The sequence below is a fragment of the Castor canadensis genome, chromosome 16, assembly GCF_047511655.1.
Source record: "Castor canadensis chromosome 16, mCasCan1.hap1v2, whole genome shotgun sequence".
NCBI classification, from domain to species: Eukaryota; Metazoa; Chordata; class Mammalia; order Rodentia; family Castoridae; genus Castor; species Castor canadensis.
The window spans coordinates 10,449,873-10,461,875 of NC_133401.1; positions in this window are offsets into that span (position 1 = coordinate 10,449,873).

Below are 12,003 nucleotides of genomic sequence, written 5' to 3' on the forward strand. Positions count from 1 at the left end.
CCTTTTCCAAGTCTACTTTGGGCGTCTTGTGGTCATGAACAGTAGTCAGAGTGGAGGATGGGGCAGTGAGGTGAAATCTTCCACAATGCCCTTTGAGGATGGCAAACCATTTGACCTGTGCATCCTGTAGCTGCACAATGAACATCAAGTGAGTGACCCCGGGAATGGCCCCTAATCAGCATCTATGGGATCCCAAAGGAGGACACTGCTCACCTGGCCTGGCAACAAAGCCCTGTGGAGTCCATCTTCCATAAGTACTGGCTTTTAGTTCCAGAGCACCTTTTGCTCATCACCATCCTTACGTCTTTCCCCAAATCTGAACAGGGTCAAGGTCAACGTCAGCTCACAGGCAACTTGACCTAAGGTCAAAAATTTCTTATATCTTCACCCACAGCTTTTCTTTCTTCTTATGCTGTCAAATGAATATCCAAGTATCTGAACAATTAAAAATGCATTTGAAAAATTATCCTAATCAGCCTAAACTTAAGCCTTCCTGTCACCTCTGAATGCCAGTCCCCTTCCCAATAACAACTAATTTTGGCTGATTTACCTTCTAGAAATAACCTGTACTTATACCAGTGCTGTGTGTATAAATACATATAAATATAAATAACATAAATATTTACATATTTTCATTTTTAAAACAAATGATAGTATAAATTTCTCTTCACATTAACACCTTGGGAGCTAGAGATTTTTGTTGTCAAAGAACAAATCTTGCCAGGCACTGGTGGATCACATCTGTAATCGTAGCCAATCAGGAGAATCACAGTTTGAAGCCAGCCCCAGACAAATACTTCATAAAACCTATCTCACAAAACCATCCATCAAAGAAGGGGGAGCTGGTGGAGTGGTTCAAGTAATAGAGTGTATGCCTAGGATGCCTGAGGCCCTGACTTCAAACGTCAGTGCCACCCAAAAAATGAATAAATAAATAAATCTTAGGGATGAGAGAAAGGTTGAATAGTGATTTCTACAGCCTAGGAAGAGTATGAGGAGGAAGGACAGAAAGAAATGGCTAATGGGTAAAGGAGTGCAAGTAGAAGAGGAATGACTTCTACTGTTATGGCACGGTTTGACGACTATGGCTGGCAATCACAGACTGTACATTACAAAACAGGAATGAGAATTTTGAACGTGCCCAACACAAAGGAATGAAAATGTTGGAGGTGATGAATGTACCAATTACCCTACCTGCTCATTACACATTCGATACATGTATTGTAATGTCACCCTGTAGCCAGTAAACATGTCTAGTCACTACTCGTCATTTAAAAATAAATACATAGGGTTCGGTATGGTGGCTTATTCTGTAAATCCAGCACTGCGGAGGTTGAAGCAGGATTGAGATTTGGAGTTCAGGCTGGGCTACAGCCTATAGATACACCCAGTCTCAAAATAAATAAATAAACAAAAATTTAAAATATATGTAATTTTATAAAAACTGTATCTTAGAAAAATTATTGTGACCCATTTTCCCTTCTATAGGTCATAGTAAACAGGCAATACTGTTACAGCTTTGCCCATCGAATCCAGCCAAGCTCTGTGCAGATGGTTCAGGTGTGAAGAGACATCCACCTGACCTCTGTGGATGTTGTCTAGATAAAGTGACCACTCCCCTCTGAGAGGACACCCTCGCTCTAGACGACCATGGGATTCACAGAACCTCTAACCAAAGGGTTCCTCCTCACCCCTGCTACACGTGGTCATTACAATTAAACCTCTACCAAACTTCATAAGATTTTGTTTTTGCTTTCGAGGGGAATAAAGTAAGTGCCATCACCCAAGATGCCTGTGGGAGTTCCATGGGGGTGGTTAAGTAATCAAAGAGGAAAAATCTTTCTGTGGCACAAGAAGTGAGTGACAAGCTCACTGAAGTGCCTGAACATAGCAAAGACATCCTTATATAGGACTTATCACATGTCAGATGCTCTCAGCTAAAATCCTTACCCAGTTTCAGATGACTGAACTGAAATATTAGACAACTGTCCACAGCCTCAGAGCTCTAGTTGAAGTTTGGGGAAAGTCAGATGAAGATCATCAGTACACTCATTTGGAGGATGTTCATGTGTGTCACAAGTAGACCTGACTGGAGGAGTTGAAGAAAGGAGATGACATAGTTAGCGTTTGTAATTCTTGAAAGGCGTGGTGGTTCATGCCTGCAATCCCAGCACCAGGGAGGCTGAGAAAGGAGAATCATGAGTTTCAGGTCACCCTGGGATACATAGAAAGATCCTGTCTCCAAAAAAAAGGAGATAAAGGAGAAGGGGAAAGAAGAAGATGAACACAAAGAGGAAGAAGATAAGACAAAGAAGAAGGTCCAGGAGGAGTGAGAGGAGGAGAGCTAGGAGAGGGAGGAGGAGAAGAAGAAGAATGCAAAGAAGAAGAAACTTTCAGCAGCAGCCATAGAGAAAGACAGGAGTTCAATCAATGACCACAAAGAATTGTGACTCGCTTTTTTCTCTCTTTCAAAAAGAATTGCAAGATATTACCAATTGTTGGGTGTCAGAGTGGCTCAGGTGGTAGAGCGCCTGTCTAGCACGTGTGGCCTCTGACGGGCTCACAGGCCCTGGGAGACACCTGTGGCTCAAATCCTGTCCAGTGGACGGACATTTGCAAAGACCATCATGGGTTGAGTCCAATTTACCCAAAACAGCACTCGGGATTTATCTTTTCCTGTAAAGCAAACTAAATGAACCTGCCTTTCTTCGTTGCTGTGCTTTCCGTGTTTTGCTTGAGATTCCCCACACCGAAATGCCAGTAGAAAAAAGACACAGCAGAATGACGTCATCAGCAGGATGACGCAAACAGGGCAGGTGGGGAGGACGCCCCGCCTCTCCTCTTGCACACAGGTCTGAATCTACGCGGTAATCGGTTGTCTCCGGGAGAAGATGAGTATGCATTGAGGGGCTCCTGTGCCTGTGCAGATGAGGAAACACCCCCACAGCACAGGGTGGGAAACTGAGGCACCATCTGGTTCTGGGCACTGCCATAGGGTCAGGAAGGAACCCAGAGCCCAGCTTCTTGAGGGAGGAGCATTGGGGTCTCAGCCCCACCTCTAAGGTTCCCGTGGTGGCCTCTTCATTTTCCTTTCTCCAGGACTGGAAGGCACAAGGCATACACCAGCGTCCCATAACCGCGGAAGAAAGTAGCAGTTTTAAAGGGGATTTATAAGGGCAGTTTTATAGGGGCAGTTTTATAAGCACTTCTTGATTCTCCTCCCCAAGATCATGGCAAATAATGGTTTAAAATTCAGAGCTTTGAGTTTCTCCAGCGGAGGGTTTTTACCACACTTTTCCTCACTGATGTCCATGTCCAAGTTCCTAATTGACAAACGCTATGGAGATACCTGGGCATAGACCAGACTGTAGACCTCTGAGGTCCTAAGCAGGTGTGGGCTACTTCCCAAGCTTTCTACCCTGCATCACCAGGGAATAAACACAGGTCCAAAGGGCTTGGTGTGTGGGCACCTGCCTGTGGACCAGCCATGGGAGAGGCAGACGTAGAAAAATCTCAGTCCAAGGCAGGTCCTGTGCAAAAGCATGAGACCTTACCTGAAAAAATACACTAAGCCAATAGGGCTGTGGTTTGGTTCAAGTGGTAGAGGGCAAGCCTAGAAAGTGCAAGGTCCTTAATTCAGTCCCTAGTACTGTAAGCAAATCAACCATCCAAACAACAAATAAAACCAAACCAAACAAAAGAACAGGTTCATTGATTACTCCCGGAAGCTGTCCTGAATTGTGTCCAGTGTTCACAGCTCTAACCTGAGAGTCTGTATACTAAACACTTAGGTCTCAAGGTGGAGGGCTAGGCACATGTGGGTCTCCCTACATCACAGACAAATAGATACTAGGAACAGCAATCAGACAAGAAAAAGAAAGAACATGCATCCAAGAAAAAGGAATAAGGAAACCTCTCTTTACTTGCACATGATATGATCCAGTATGTGAAACCCCCAAAGTGTCCACAAGAAAGCTGCTAGATTAATAAATGAATCCAGTAAAGTTGCAGAATACAAAATAAGGCATCAAGCTATCCAGGAGACACATCCAGCAGCCCCGCACAGAAGGGGATGAACCACAAGCCTCTTTCTCCTTGGTGGGGTTTGCTGTCCCTCTTAAAGCTGCTGCTTGATAGTCAGGCTTGTGACTCACCTGCCTCTGGGAGATGACACAACAAACAGTGGACCTGGGAGTCAGATGGTAAGGATGTAAGAATCAACTTGTCAGGTCTTTTCTGTGAAATGGGTTCATGCATAGTATATTATCATTGTACAGATGTCAGCTTAACTTCCCCCAAATTGTACCCTAGGTGTCTTGGGAGATGTCACTTAACCAAATAAATTCCTGTTTAAAACAAAAGGCAGTTCTTCTTAGCTGAGCAAATTCATGTGATCACCAGGTGCCCAAGTCTCAAAAACTGCTTGCTTACTTGTTCAGGTAAATCTTTGCTCTTCCTGCTCCAAGGTCACTTGCCCCACCCGAAACCCATTCAGTCAGGGTGAGGGGCAGCTTGCATTAGAGATCAACCCTTAGCAGACTTCCCACCCAATGTGCTTGCTAACTGGAGTCTATTTGTGGCACACCCTTCTGCAGAAGTGAATTTTGCCTAGCCTATTGATACCTGAGTTCTGTCATCTCTCTCATGACACCCCAATATGCCAAATGCATTTCTAACAATGATCAGGAAAAAGGGAACACCTGTACACTGTTGGAATGTGGTGAGCACAGCCATAGTAGAAAATGATATGAGGATTCTAAAGACTTTAAAACTGGAACTATCTTGTGACCCAACAATCCCTCTTCTGGGTGTATCTCTCAGCATCGAGAAATCATCACCTTGTAAAGATAATTTGCTCCACCATGATCATTGCAGCTTTATTCACAGCAGCCAAGACATGGAAACAAACTACGTGTACATCAATGGATAAATGGATAAAAATCCTCTAACGCACATACATAAGGGAATATTATTCGCCCCCAACAAAAATGTGATCTTGCTATTTGTCAAAACAGAGATAAGCCTGGAGGATTTCACACAAAGTCAAACAAGCCAGACACAGAAAGGAAAAGATTCCACGATGTCACTTACATATGTAATTTTGAAAAATCAAATATACAGAGGTAGAAGACAACACTAGTTAGCAGATATGGTATAGTGGAGGAGGAACGGGGAGGTGTAGGTCAGTAGGTAGTAACAGATATCTAGCATGAATAAGTACTACACAATGTCACTTACATACAGAATATTTAAAAAGCCAAACATCAAAGTTTGACTTCTTGTCTTTTGTTGCTGGCACTGGATTTGAACTCAGGGCTTGCCAGGCAAGTGCTCTACCACTTGAGCCACTCCTCCAATCTTTTTTCATGATTAGTTTTATAAAGATAGGGGCTTTTGAACTATTTGCATTGAACGGCAAATCCATCTCACCTTGCCTCATGAGTTGCTAGGAAGCCTGACTTCTATAAGTGGCTAGGGTGGGGTGGGAAGGGGAGCTGTTGAACAAAGGGTACACAGTTTCTGTTAAGCAGGAGGCATGAGTTCTACTGATATATTGCACAGCGTCATGACTACAGTTAGTAATCATGTCTTGCATATTTCAGTTGCTAAAAGAGTAAATTTCAAATGTTCTCCTATCACAGAGAAATGTTGAGTATGTGAGGTGGAAATGTTGAGAAGCCAGACTCAATCATTCCCCAAAGCACATAACACCCCATCATGCCCCATACATGGCAATACTATTGCCAATGACAATAACAAACATGACAAACATACTGAAATCTAAAATCAGATAGTTATCAAGCACCTTTAGATTTATTAGAAGAAACCAGCCAGTTATGCTTGGGTCCCAGCTTCGCTCCAGTTCAATTTAGTTCCATGAAAACATCTCAGTGAAAGTGAATATAATGCAGAGATTTCTGCTTCCCAGGCACTATCTTTCATCTCTTCACTTTGAATTTTACCAAGCATTTAAGAGAATATGAATTCTTCACAAACTCTTCAAAAACTAGAAACGGGGATGAAACTTCTGAGTTCACTCTATGCAGTCAGTCTTAAATGCATATGAAATGTAACAGAAAACTACAGTCTGAAATCCCTCATGAGTACAGACACAGAAATCCTAATAAAATTCTATGAAACTGAATGCAGAAACATACAGAAAGGATTAGATATGACAGCCATGTGAGATTTAACCAGGAACTCAAGAATAAGCCACCCTTCAATTGGTGAAAATGAAAGAACATGAAATTAATATAGTTAGAAATATTTAGAAATGAAGAAGTAAAATGACTTCTACTCATAGGTAACAAGGTTTCATATTTACAAAATCCTAAGGAATCCATTAAAAGCTATTGATAACAATATAATAAAAATCATGAATCCAAAACCACATAAAAAATCTCAATACATATAAGTACAGCCTTTGGCAAAATACAAAACCCTTCCATGATCAAAACTCAAAGAAATCTGGCATTAGAAGGAAACTTCCTCATCCTAATAATAGATACTAAAAACACCCCTGGCTAACATCACACTTCATTGTGAAAGACTGGGCACTTTCTCTCTTGATCAGGAGGCAGCCTGCTCACTTGGACAGGGATGGTCAATTCCACCCCTTCTCTTCAACCCCTGCTGAATGTTCCTGTCAGGACAATGTGATGAGAAAATGAAAGAAAAGGCACTCATATGAGGAAGGAAGAAGGAAAACTATCTGTACTTTCCCAAAAGTGTTCAGCAGATATAAGTATTATTGGTAGAGTATTTAGTGTCTTTTAACTTTAGAATCATGTCATCTGAAATAGGGGTAATTTGCTTCTTCCTTCCCATTTGTGTCCCTTCTCTTTACTCTCTTGCTGAATTGTTCTGGCTAGGAATTCAAGCAGTTTAAGAGTGTAGGGAAAGGACACCCTTGTCTTGTTCCTGATTTTAGGGGAAATGCTTTCAGTTTTTTCCAACTTAGTATAATTTTGATTATAATCTTGTCATATAGAGCCTTTTTATATTCAGGCACATTTCTTGATTCCCAATTTCTTCAGAGCTTTTATCAGGAAGGTATGTTTACTTTTGTGAAAAGCTTTCCTGCATCTGTTAATATGATCATGTGATTTTGTCCTTTATTCTGTTTCCATGCTGTTTTGCAGTAATGGATTTGCATACGTTGAACCATCCTTGCATGTCTGCAATGAAACCATTTGATCATGGAATATGGTCTATCTACTATGATGCTGAATTTGGTTTGCAGGTATTAAATTAAGATTTTTGCATCTGTGTTCCTTAAGGAAATTGGTCTATAATTTTCTTTTTGTTCTCAATGTTCAGTCAGGACTGTGTAGTGGCAGGGTGGAGGTGCAGTTTCTCTCTGTTGGCCTGGGGGTATCTCAGTACCCAAATTTTTGTACATGTGCTCAAGGTACATGGGGAATGGATGGTAAACTGCAGCCTCAACTACCTCCACTACCTGGTAAGCTGGACTGAGAATGATACTCCCCATATATGCCATATTGGACACTGAGAAATTTGAACTAAAGGAAGTTGAATAATCCTAAATCCCACCTCAGAATCAGGGTCCCCCTTACATTTCATTGTTTGTCCACTCACTGTGCAGGAGAAGGCTGCCTGCAATGTTCTCATATGTGCCTGAAGTCTCAACCCTTCAAAGAAGAAACAGACCTCTTTAGTCCTTTCTCTAAGCTTTCCTCAGCTCAACTCAGAATGGAAGAAGAACCCTAAAGGATGTCAACATACATGGACAGACTCTTGTCACCTACCACTGTCCTTACTTTGATTGCAAAGACAATCCTTCACCAACTACTTTCTGTTCTGCAGGCAAAATGCACTTTGTTCCAGGTTTCTGTTAGCTCTCCATGCCTGCTGTGTTCCCCAGAATCACCAACTTTTTCCCCTGAAATTCCCTGTTGCCTCCTTCCCTTATACAACAGGAATAAAGACTGAATGTTTATATTTAGTTTCTAAATGATATTGGGATAATACAATATGTATTGGGGTAATAAAGTATAATTTATTCTTTTTTGCCTGTTGATAAAGTTGGACACCCTTTTCTCCTTGAAAAAATGGAGAGCCGACCATATAGAGGTGCAGGGAGGACCCGCGGTTCTCCTCCTCCCACTGAACAAGAGTCACGTATGTTGTGTTTAGGTTGGGGAAGTGGAGGGGATGTCGGGGCCCAGGCTGCTGGTAACCAAAATGCGACTCACCTTTCCCACTCCGAGGCAGTAGTGAAGTCTGTGATCTCAAACACCTTGGACTTGGGCTGTGAGAAGAGGAGGAAAAGAAACAAAGAGATTTAGCCCTGGAGTGATGATGTGGAGGACAGAACTTAGTGACAGCGATAGAGATTCCAAGATGGTGGCCAGGAGGAGGAAGCAGAAAACGTGCCTCCTAAAGTAAAATCTTGGAGAGATGCTGGAGTTACACCTTGCAGGAAAAACCACTGAGAAGAGGCAAAACTTTGACTCATCCACACCTCCAGCATGCACATAGCATCTCCACTCCATGTTAAATGTAGAAACAAGGAGGGCTCCTGCACCGCCGCCAGACACTAGTGCCCAGATGGCTTGGGAAGGTGTGGACCACAAGTTTTTTACTCTTTTGATGAGACAACGACAGAACTACTTCTGAGACACCATCTTCAGGATTGGAGGCTGAGGGATGAACACCAAAATTACTAAGACTGAAACTTTATTGCATTTGAACTTGGAGATATTTTTTCAATAAAAAAAATTTTTTTTAGTTTTTATTTTCAATCCTCTCTCCATCTCTCTAATGTCTGTTCAGCTTACTGTTGATTAGTACACTATCTCTCCCCATTTATATCTCTGAAACATTTTGTTTATTTGTTCTGTTTTTTCCACTTGTTTGTTTAGTTGTTTTTCCCTTTTTCTTTAACTTCTTTGCTTTCCATCTCTTCTCACTCTTCCATTCTAAATATTACCATTGTTATTATTACAAGCTAGAAAATACTCAATTGCACACAGTACAGGGACAATAACAACACCAGGGGCAATGATGGGAAGACAGAAAAAACAGGGAAACCAGTTTCCCCATAGCAAAAAATTACTACAGGAACCAGAGGGAAATGAAGAGAACAGAAACTCAGATCCAGACTCCAACAAAATAAAGATAAAATAAGCCAAAGAACCCAATGAAGCCCACAAGAATAATATAAAAGAAGAAATACTACAGGTACTCAATGAGAATTTTATAGAGATGATACTGGATATGGTCAACCAAACTGTACAGGAGACACTCAAGAAATTCCAAGACAACAAAAATAGAGAATTTGAAAAAGCACAAGAAGAAATAAAAGAAACCATAGAAGCACTGTATAAACACCAAAGTGAAACAAAGAACACAATTAATAAAGAGATAAATGAACTCAGGACAAAAATAGGCAACATTAAAGAGGAAACCACCCAGGATATGGAAAACCTCAGAAAAAAGAACGAAACAGAACTGCAAAACAAAACGGAAGGCCAATCCAGCAGAATAGAACAAACAGAAGACAGAACCTCAGAACCTGAAGATGAAATGGTAATTAAAGGAAAAACCAAAGAACTATTAATTAAACAACTCAAGACCTGTGAAAAGAAAATGCAAGAACTCACCGACTCCATCAAAAGACCAAACTTGAGAATCATGGGCATCGAAGAAGGAGAAGAGGTGCAAGCAAAGGGAATGCGTAATATATTCAACAAAATAATAACAGAAAATTTACCAAATCTAGAAGAAGATATTCCCATACAGATGCAAGAGGCCTCCAGGACACCAAACAGACCAGATCAAAATAGAACTACCCCACGACATATAATCATTAAAACAACAAGTTCAGAAACTAGGGAAAGAATATTGAAGGCTGCAAGAGAGAAAAAACAAATAACATACAAAAGTAAACCCATCAAAATCACAGCAGACTTCTCAACAGAAACATTAAAAGCAAGAGCGTGGGGTGAGATCTTCTGGGCACAAAATGAAAATAACTTCAAACCCAGGACACTCTACCCAGCAAAACTATCATTCAAAATAGATGGAGCAATAAAAGTCTTCCATGATAAGCAGAAACTAAAACAATATGTGACCACAAAGCCACTACTACAAAAGAATCTTTAAGGGATTCTGCACACAGAAAGTGAAACCCAACATAACCATGAAAGGGCAGGGACAGCACCAAACTATAGGAAAAGAAAAAGCAAGAAAGTAGAGAGTAACAACAATTTAGGTACAGACAATCAAACTTTCAAACAACTAAGACAACTAAATGGCAGGAATCACCACATACCTATCAGTACTAACACTTAATGTTAATGGACTTAATTCCCCCATCAAAAGGCACTGTTTGATGAAATGGATTAAAAAGGAAGATCCAACAATTTGTAGCTTATAGGAGACCCTATAAGCATAGGCTTAGGATGAAAGTCTGGAAGATTTACGAAGCCAATGGCCCCTGAAAACAGGCAGGAGTAGCAATACTTATCTCTGACAAAGTAGACTTCAAACCTACATTGATCAAATGAGATAAAGAAGGACATTCCATACTAATAAAAGGGGAAATAGACCCAAAGGAAATAATAATTATCAACCTATATGCACCCATTGTCAACGCACCCAATTTCATCAAACATACACTGATAGACCTAAAAGCATGTATTAACTCCAACACAGTGGTTGTGGGAGACTTTAACACCCCATTATCATCAATAGATAGGTCATCCAAACAAAAACTCAATAAAGAAATCCTAGACCTAAAATATACAATAGATCAAGTGGACCTAGTTGATGTCTACAGAACATTTCATCCAACTTCTACAGAATATACATTCTTCCCAGCAGCCCATGGAACCTTCTCCAAAATAGATCATATCCTAGGGCACAAAGCAAGCCTCAGCAAATATTAAAAAATAGAAATTATACCGTGCATACTATCTGATCACAATACAGTAAAAGTAGAACTCAACAACAAACGTAAAGACAAAAAACATGCAAACAGCTGGAAACTGAATAACTCATTACTTAATGAACAATGGGTCATTGATGAAATAAAAGAGAAAATTAAAAAGTTCCTGGAAGTCAATGAAAATGAAAACACAACTTACTCAAACCTATAAAACACAGCAAAGGCAGTCCTGAGAGTTTATAGCCATGAGTGCATTTATTAAAAAACTGAAAGGTCCCAAATCAATGACCTAATGATACATCTCAAACTCCTAGAAAAACAAGAACAAGGAAATCCCAAAACAAATAGAAGGAGAGAAATAGTAAAAATAAGAGCTGAAATCAATGAAATAGAAACCAAAAAAACCATACAAAGAATTAAGGAAACAAAAAGTTGGTCTTTGAAAAAAAAAAACAAGATTGACAGACCCCTGGCTAATCTGACTAAAATGAGGAGAGAAAAAGCCCAAATTAGTAGAATCAGGAATGCAAAAGTGGAGATAACAACAAACACCATGGAAGTCCAGGAAATCATCAGAGACTACATTGAGAACCTATGTGCAAATAAATTCAAAAATCTTAAAGAAATGGACAGATTTCTAGATACATATGATCATCCAAAACTGAACCAAGAGGAAATTAATCACCTGAATAGATCTATAACACAAAATGAAATTGAAGTAGCACTCAAGAGTCTCCCAAAAAGAAAAGTCCAGGACCTGATGGATTCTCTGCTGAACTCTATCAGACCTTTAAAGAAGAACTGATACAAACCCTCCTTAAACTGTTCCATGAAATAGAAAGGGAAGGAAAACTGCCTAACACATTTTATGAAGCCAGTATTACACTTATCCCAAACCCAGGCAAAGACACCTCCAAAAAGGAGAACTATAGGCCAATCTCCCTGATGAACACTGATGCAAAACTCCTCAATAAAATAATGGCAAACCAAATTCAACAACACAACAAAAAGATCATTCACCACGACAAAGTAGGCTTCATCCTAGGAATTCAGGGGTGGTTCAACATACAAAAATCAATAAACGTAATAAA